Source organism: Rhea americana, unplaced genomic scaffold (genome assembly GCF_003343005.1).
Source record: "Rhea americana isolate MKP2758 unplaced genomic scaffold, rheAme1 scaffold_43, whole genome shotgun sequence".
NCBI classification, from domain to species: domain Eukaryota; kingdom Metazoa; phylum Chordata; class Aves; order Rheiformes; family Rheidae; genus Rhea; species Rhea americana.
The window spans coordinates 5,122,018-5,130,670 of record NW_028186568.1 but is presented as its reverse complement, the minus strand read 5'-3'; positions in this window follow the sequence as shown (position 1 = coordinate 5,130,670).

The following is an 8,653-nucleotide window of genomic DNA, read 5'->3' as shown; positions in this document are numbered from 1 at the left end:
TTTTCCAGGGGGAAGCGTGGTAGTTAAGTGGAAGTTTACTGCGGGTCTCCGCAGGACTTCGGGCCAATATTAATGCCCATACTGATGCTTTTATTTTCCCGAAGAGGAATAGTGCTGCATTGAGGTCTGCTTTCGGACTGCCTTTGGTTGACCGATTTTATTTTATTTTTAATTACAAAGTGACGCGAAACAACCTTCCTTGGCTATTCCAGACTCCATGATGCTAAACATGGAATTCTGCGTAGAGATGGGTGAGCCAATTCATTAAGCTGCTAAATAAGCCATAACCACTTCTCTAGCCGGGACCTGAGGTTTGCAGCTAATAGCTCCGTTCAATCTTCTTGTAGAGCTCGCAGTGTTTGCAAAGCTATAATTAATGCAATCTGTAGAAATAAAAACATTTTCCTTAAATGTGTTTTTAAACAAGTGCTTGAGTAAACATAACGGGCAGCGAGTACCCCTTTCAAGCTGTTTTTAAGTGTTTTGGTGAGCGCTGGGCCCTTTGGAGGTTTATTATGCTAGTTACAGGGAGCTGCAAAGTGAAATAGACCCCATTTTCATCTCAGTCTGTCAAGAAGTTTCTGTAAAATACTGAGAATTTTGTAGAGCCTTTCTTCTCTTTCTTTTTCTCTCTTTCTCTCTCTCTTTTCTCTCTTTCTCTCACCCTTTCTCTTTCTCCCTCTTTCTCTCTTTCTTCTCATGGAAAAGGGGGAGATAGGGACGACTGAAGGAGAAACGGTGGTGGGGAATGGCTGAGCTGTTCATACCTGAAATTCTTTGGAAGAAGTTTTGCCTTCTCATCTAGTTTTTTTAGAAATGATTTGTAGATTAGAAGCTGTTAATTGAAAACCTTAAAGGAATGAGTTCCCTCCATGAATTTTATAGTGTGCGACATTTGGAAGTGTGAGACAGGTGAAGTCAAGTGAATTTTATCTTTTTAAGAAACTTGTTTCAAGCACCCTTGTTTTGTCAGACAATACGTAATATTCTAGTTGACAGGTTAACATTGCCATTAAATTCTGAGTTTGCTTTCACAATCATATTAGAGCAAATTTGAGTAAACAGAGTTTATAAGAACCTATGTGTTATATTTCCTTTCTTCAGAATGTAAAAAAGATCTAGATATTATCATGGGAGTAAACTGGAAACACTACCAAAAGTTAGTTTGTCCAAAGGTAAAATACAACTGATTGTTTTATCATCTTTAATCTCATATGATTCCAATGCCATTTAAATAAACTGCTGCTGAGTGTGTCTGTCATGTGCTGAGTGTTTGCCATCTCACAGAAGCTGAAGGAAGAAAAATCTACCCCAGGACACTTGGGTAATGTCTTTAGAAGTTAAATGACATAGACTCATGTGGTCATATTTGACTTCAGCATTAGTTGAGAGATCTCTGAGGCCCCTCTGCTCCCTCTCTTCCCCATCCAGAGTGTGTATCTTTTATCTGTGGACCATACAGTAATGTGCATTTTTATGAAACCATGAACAGAACAGTCAATCTGTTGGAATCCCCAGCATATGCTACCAAAATGGTGATGGATGTTGGAGATCTTAAGCTTTTGGAATGAATTAAACTCAAACTTTTCAGAGCAAGTAGCTAGTCATATTGCTAGGTGGCTGCAGGTAGTGAGCCTATGGTAATTTTTCTGCAGCTTGTGCTCTTCTTGCAGAGATGGCTAACACGTATGAATTCTAGCCTACATTAGAAATGCTTCTTTCATAAAATGGGTAATGAACACTCAGATACCCCTAGTAAGACAACAGTGCCCGTACATGTAGGCACACATAATTTTTACATCTTCTCACAAGACTAAACTTTGAGTGAATTCAGGTTGTATGAGACAGGTTTACTTCTACTGGTTTGTGTACTTCCCTATTTAAACACGAAAACAGCATCAAATACCACAACTCTAAATCATTCTTTACTCCTGTAGTCATTTTGTTTGTAGCTCGTAAGCTGTATGATCCCTTCTCACATGTACCTCTCTCAAATTAGCATGGATAGTAGCTATATAAATAATAAGAGAAAACAAATCTAGACTGCATAGAAAGTCCAAGGAAGAGTATATATATATTTTTTAACTTGCTGTATAATGACAGGAACCTACACAATTCTTTTCTGCATGCCAGATGAAGATTTTCCCTTTATCTGTGACTAGAAGAATAATAAAGACAGACTGACATTTTCAAAAATAACTGGAGGCCACAGGGACAGAACACGCTGCACTGTGGACCTGAGGTTCCTGAAACTGCAGGATGATTATGGGGAAGAGTGTATACAGGCCTGCAGATATCACGTCATCATGGGGTGTGGGATGTGCACCTTGCCAGACGGTAGCTATGACAAAGACATAGTCTTCTTATCCACAGTGATAAATCTGCCAAAAATTGAACCTTAGCAACTTCTTGACAGTTACATTAAAGTTCCCTCTAGTAAGAGCAATTTTAAAGTTAAGGTTCCCAGCATTAGTGTCATTTTAGAAAGATGACTGCATGGATTAGAGTTTTCTTCTGCACTTGTATTTTGAGCAGCTTGGTGTTCTAAACTTCAAACTGGATGATGGCTGGTGGTGATGGTGGCAAGGGAGGTGTCTTTATGTTCAGATCTGGCTAAACATACTTTTGGGCTATTTTAACTTGACATCCTTGCTAGCTCCAGAAACAGATAGCACTTTCAATTGTTTATAGAGACATATCCCTATTTAATTACAAATACTATTTTTGCATTAGATTTCCCTTGATCATCAAAAAACCTCACAGCAACCACTCATGTCTGTAGCTTAGGTGAATATGTGATTTTCTGATGTGGGAAACTTTGCAACAGTCTAATAGCAAGAAGTTACAGTTTTCATGCAGGTGACAACTCAATTGCTTAACAGTCATTTGTGATTCCAGGACTGAGTTCTAGCAGGTCCACAGGGACTGATGATTATATGGCTTCCTACAACCTTCATGATAGCCATCAGACCAATTTCTAGCAGGCTGATGCATCAAAGAAATCATCAGGTAGTTGAGATGCATCAAGTAGTCTAGAGTTTGGTCCTTTGGTCTTCATGGCTTTATTTAAATGAGTAATGAATGAGTGTTTGTAGTGTGTCCCTCTCTGTCCAAACTGTGGACCCAGCCAGAGCATGCTTGAGTCCCCATCTATCCACAAAGGTAAAGAGTGAACATGAGCGCTGGGGCTGATGCACATGTGAATATTAATTTATGGGAAGCCAGGAGATGCAGTAGGGCCCAAGAATTTAGACGTTCTTCAGGGTTCACTGGGTTAGACACAGCCCAAAGCTACTTTGAATTTGGAGCCATCTCAGTCTCTTGAGGTCAAAAGATCCTCTTTGTTACAATTGCTCATGGACCCTTGTCTCTGGAGTAGAAATATATTGCAAATAACAGAAGAAGTGAAAGGAAACATCATATTCCAAATCTGAATTACTAGCTGAGCCACAGAGCTGAATGGGGGAGAAGAACATCATTTAATATTATTTTACTGCTATTTCAGATAAATAAACATTGGCAACAGAACAATGGCTTTGATTTTGGGAAGGTAGCTGTCTCATAAGAAACAGTGAGATCTGGAGAGACTGTAGCCAATTTGGCTGCTCCTGATTTTCCCTTCCCATGTGTCAAATATTAATATAAAACATTCTTACTTTCAACAAAATATCTCAACTATTCCTGTCCTTTAACCTTGTTTATGGAAAGGCAGGTAATAATCTGCAATTCTTGTAGTACATTGTTGGAACATTTCTGAGATGTTATATTTCTATTCTATACGCACCCATTCTCTCTGTCCATATGAAATAGATGAGAGAGCTGAGCCGTGTAGGCATGTTGTAATAGGGGCACAGCCATATTTTGAGGACCTAGGTAATTTTTTTTTGAAACAGTATTTAAAAAGAAAACTCATTCTCTTCCTAAAATATGTAAGTTTTAAGATGACTGTACTTATTGCCACACTTACTTTGGCATTGTTTATGCCGTATTTTTGGAACCATCAGCTTAGCTTTTATCTCAGTTGCAGGGTTGTAAGTGCATGTGTTTCTACAAACAATAGGACACAAGTGTTTCTTATTTTAAAATCTTGATGACTTACAACATACCACAACTATTTAATTTTATGTTTTCAAAGCCTTGATGAACTATGTGTCCTTCTCAATATAGTATTGATCTTAGATCTTACAAAGGAAGAAAGTTTGCTTGAAATCGCTTCTTGAAATGAACACCTCTGCCTGTTAAAAGTTCCTTTCATTGGAGGCTGAATATTTCAGGGAACAATTGTTTTCTTTTTCTTCCTTGGCACATGCTTTGTGAGTATTCAATAGCATTTAATGCCCTGGATAGCTTCCATAACACTTAGCAATATAAGATGGGCCACTAAGGTAGTTCAGTAGAGGGAAATTAAACACAATCAAAGCTTTCCAAGTTAAGGATCCATTTGGATGGCGCCTACAAACCCAAACATTTGGAAAAGTTATTCTAATTGTGACTCAAAAACCAAGACCATAAATAAAACTGTAAGTGGCTCCAGATCCTAACAGCATTGTTACTGCAAATGGGCATTGGTACAATCAAGGGTGCATCAGCTCTGAAAATAAAACACTTTCAACAATGCTTCTGTATACTAAACTCTCAAGACACTTCTCATTAAAGAAACAGAAACAGAACTTGTGAGGGTTATTATTAAAAAATTCAGCAGAATTTTTGATCAGGAGTTAAAAATAATATTTCTACATGCAGCCAACATAAACTGTACCTTATAATGTGAAATGCGTAATGGAGGTGGCAGGTTGACTGCACACCCATAAGAATTTAGAACTAGAAGCAAAGAGTGGAAGTGAGCATGGGTAGGAGAGGGAAGAGCAGGATAGTGGAAACAAAAAAAAATGAAATTACATAGAGGACACCTTGAAGAACAGTTGTAAATATTCCTGGACAGTTGGCAAACCTCAGGGTTTGGTTCATTTTGAGAAGCATCCAAAGGTTTAACTGCTATCCAGAACCTATCTCAACCATGTTGGTTTGGAAATCAGGCTAGGAATCTTTTCAAGATCTCGCTCACTCAGGACTTTGCTAATGTTTCCATTTCTTCGGCCAAACCAGAATTACCACAGACACAGCCATTTGCACGGTATTTTGGTACTTCCATTTCCTGTCATGCCTGAGACCAGGAAGTGCAGAGGCGCCTGAAAATTAAAAACTGAATAAGCAAAAGTTGAGATCAAAAACCTATTTTTGAATGGCAAATGAAAGCCTGAGTTTGGTTCAGGAGTGGCAGTTTTTATCTGAACCAGTTCATACCTGCCTGAGGAAGCTGGGAAGTGAATGGAGGTTACATTTTTTGAAGTACTCAGAAATTTTAAAATGTTCTTTTGTTTTCTTTAGGATCAAATTCCAAATGTTTCTTAATTTTCTACAAAGGAAATACTTTGGGTTGACTCTATACTATGTATTGAGATAGATTTTTAGAAAGTTCAGATAAAATACTTAAAATGAAGGTCATTTCATAGTGAAAAGTTGGAATGCTTTATTCAGAAAGAATGTCAAAAATAGTTTTTGACTATATGAATACTGCCCTCCTCCTCATCTTCCCTTCTGCTATCTTCTACAACAAAATTTTGGTGATGCCAGTCATTTTGATGTCAGTGGCCCTGCATATTCTCACAGGATATGTTTCTGCTGACATTTCTCTGCCCAATTCTAATTCTTAATTGATATTCACTGCCTTCTTTTTTATCTACAGTGGTAGATAAAACACTTTTCAGTGCAACACTGGCAGTAAGCCCAAAAAGGAGGAAATGCATCAGGAAAAAACTTACAGTTTACAGCATGCTGATGTTACACAGCATAATTTTTAGCTAAGGAAGAGGAAAGATAACTTAAGATGTAGCAAAAATTCAGTCATTAACAATACTTGACAATTCTCTTTGGGAAGAGAGAGCTGGTTAAACAAAGAGAAACTAGTATAGCATAAAGAAACGTTGTTTTTTCCCATACTTCTCCCATTTCTATCTACTTGTCTTAGATACATACGGAATAGGTTTGAATAACTGCCATTGATGTAATGCAATGGTATTCATTAGATGCAAGCATACAAATTCTGTTTGCTGAGGATGAGGTAAAAGCTGCCCAAACATGAATGGACTGCTTAGGTATTTTGGATGGTGTGGCAACGCTTGTTATTGTACAGTTTTTTAGTAGGACTTGACCAAATTAAGAAAGTGTTTTAAAGAAGGAAAGTTAACATAGTATCATGTCTTATCATGAAGTAAACTTGTATGAGGTCAGTCCCTAAAACTCAATCCTTGCAGAAGAAATTGCCTCGAAGAGTTAGTAGCTGCCCTTCAGTGATTTTTTTCCTCTTTCTACTTTATTAGCTTTTAAAAAATGATCAGTAAGTATTTCATCAGCTGCTGAAAATTCAGGCTAATAGAGAACACATCCTAGAATTCCTGTCAAGACAGAAAGAGAAAACATTTCCTGAAAGTGATCCAGTCCAACTCTCTCCCCGACTTTCTTAGTCTGTCACTAGAAAACTTGCTCAAGAATGTTTACCTCAAACCTATCCAAAATCTTACTTTTTTCCTTCATTTTCTTTAGCCTTCTTTTTCTGTCATTTTACAAGACAGTGAGTAAACATATTTTCTTCATGTGTGTTACCTTAGATTTGTTCTGAGGATGTAATAGTATGCTTTTCTGTCTTTTAGGTATTCATTTTAAATCTCTATACAAATTAGCTGTCATACATATGCTATAAATCTTCAGCTGTCTATCCTAGAGCACCTAAAAAGTACTTAAATTAAAACAAAGCAAAATTCCATTGCTCTGGAAGGCTCACTCGTTATTTATGCCATGATTGCTTGCTCTATTTTACAGATTGTTAGGGTACAATTGCTGCCATATAGAGCTCACAGTCTTTTGTTCAGGCTAGATTTCTCATATATTTATCAATATGTTGACCTTTCAATATTAAAGCAAGATATTATCAGTGATGTGTAAGCAGCATAAATGGTCAGGAGAGGTCTGACATTTAGGTTACATTTTTTGACATGAAAATAATGGCACGTAAAGAACCATTTTAATAGATAATGTTAATCAGGGTAGAGTCACCATGATTTGTGCAGCAAACTGGAGTATAGAGAAAACCTGCAGGTTGCAAGCATGTGTGGATGTTAGGGAGGGAAGGCAATGACTCAGTTTCATTATCATTTTCCTACTGTTATCTGGAGTAAAGGGGAGGATTGGGAGAGTTTAGTCTGCATAAAGGAGGCTGCCACTGAGTCTCATTACAACTTTGAGGGAGAAGGAGGAGAGAGGGTGACATTTCGGTGGATACACAAAGCATTTGACCATAATTTAACCATAAATGGACTTCATGAACAGAAATGCTCTTAAACCACGGCACAGGTCTGAAAGTATCAGAGAGCCGAATGTGTATATGAACTACCTTGGGCAGTTCATATAATCTAGAGCACTGATTCCCCAAACATTTTCTTTGCTAGGTGCTGCTATCTTCAGTGGCAGCAGATATTGTCATTGGCAGAGGCAACTCCCAACACCAGGTCAAGTCTATAATGTTTTGAAATGGCTTAGCTGCTATAAATGGTAGAGGTTAAGGTCTGGGATCCGTTTCTGGAGAATACAGGGTGGAAATATGGAGTTGGCATTATATCAGAGAGGCAGTGAATCTCTTCTACGTGAGGCTGTTTCTGTGTGTGCCATGTTGACTGCACAGTGTTTGCCTTGCTCCTGATTTTCTGTATGCATTCAAGCACATTGTGTTCCCATTTGAAGTTGGGAGATGAACCTAATGCTCTTAAAAGAAGGAGAGTTACCATCAAAGGCAGGCATCATAAGGAGAGAATAAATATAGCTCCCACAGTGCCCCATTGCCCCAATCCATGTGTTTGTCTTCATGTCTATTTGCTTATGTAAAGAATTAATTAATGAATTAAATCAAACAGTTTTTTAATCAGTTCTAATTCACTTTAGCACCTATAGTAAAGCCACTTACTCCAGCCAGAGGAATGGCAGTGAAGCTGGCGTAGGCTCTGTAAAGGTGAATTTGGCAAGTACAGCCTCAGTGACACCTTTTTAAGCCATTGGTGCTGATAAGTGCTTCTCAAGGCCACATGTAGACTGATGTGGCTGTTAGAGTAAATAATCACTGTGATAGATGTTGCTTTTTAAAGTCACATCTTCTATTGAATAAATGAAATCAACTAAGTGAAGTTTGATCTAAGTGTAGTAAGGGATAGCACAAATTCTAAAGACATCTATATTCCCGAAGAAGGTAAGTTATGAAAAAAAGAAACCACCAACAAAGAAACTAAAAAAGACTCTTAACATGCGTGTATGTTTAGTGAATTATCTCCAGTCTGTTAAATGGCTTACTTTTTGAATGTAGCCATCCTAGACTTCAGAGTCCAGGATTTTTAAGATTAAAAAGCAGAGAGTTGATCTATACACATCTTTCTCCATTTCTTCTCCTGTCTGTTTCACAGCAAATATAGCCAGACTGGTATTACTGACCCAGCACTCCCAAAGCCTAGGATGGCACTTCTCCTACTTCTCCTATTACACTTTAGGAATGCACCACCGGAGGGAGTGCAAGAACAGCACGGTGTGCTTTGTCCTCTCTGTGAAAGGC